The sequence below is a fragment of the Alligator sinensis genome, unplaced genomic scaffold (assembly GCF_000455745.1).
Source record: "Alligator sinensis unplaced genomic scaffold, ASM45574v1 scaffold161_1, whole genome shotgun sequence".
Lineage (NCBI taxonomy): Eukaryota > Metazoa > Chordata > Crocodylia > Alligatoridae > Alligator > Alligator sinensis.
In genome coordinates this window covers 103717-104294 of record NW_005841974.1, presented here as the reverse complement: position 1 = coordinate 104294, position 578 = coordinate 103717, and the positions used below count along the sequence as shown (strand labels likewise).

Below are 578 nucleotides of genomic sequence, written 5' to 3'. Positions count from 1 at the left end.
GTAGCGGCGCGCAAGGCTGGCTGGGGGCGGGGAGGTTCCCCTGCTTCCTCCCCCGGGGGTGACAAGGTGGCACCGCGGGGCCTGCTCCCATCTCCGCCGGCATCCCCACCTCCCGAAGACACGGCCGAGACGAGCTCGGGCTGGCTCTTGCCATTTGCAATTAGAGCCCTGCTTTATTTGTGGCCACAGTTTCCTTCCCTGCTCCGTGTTTCCTTTCCCTTGGTAAGTTTTCCCAGAGCATCAGCCCCTGGCTGCTCCCCTCTGCAGTTTTTGATGTGTCTGTCCATCAGAGTTCCTACTTTCAGGCTTCGCGCTTCATCCTTTCAACAGCCAAAGGAGGGAAACATCGTGATCCTGGCGGACAAGGCACATCCTTCTGAAACAGGGGCAAAGAAAGCTTCAGAGTGCAGCTTCATATTGGGGGAAGAGAGGGGAAGGTGGGTTTTTTGTTTTGTTTTTTTTAAGCTTCCCGGCCTGTTTCTTAACTTAAACCTAGAAATGAAAGGCAGTATATGAACCGCAGCTAATTATTATGACCCTGCAGGGTTTTTCAAAGGAGGGACATCATCTGCATTTTT

The 578-nt window shown here is 53.5% G+C and overlaps 1 protein-coding gene across 1 annotated transcript in view; it reads right to left on the bottom strand.

The window, feature by feature from the left end:
- LOC102386911 (acid-sensing ion channel 2) overlaps positions 1 to 578 on the bottom strand; it is a 454052-nt gene that overhangs the window by 451271 nt on the left and 2203 nt on the right. The gene's annotated exons all lie outside the window — the stretch shown is intronic.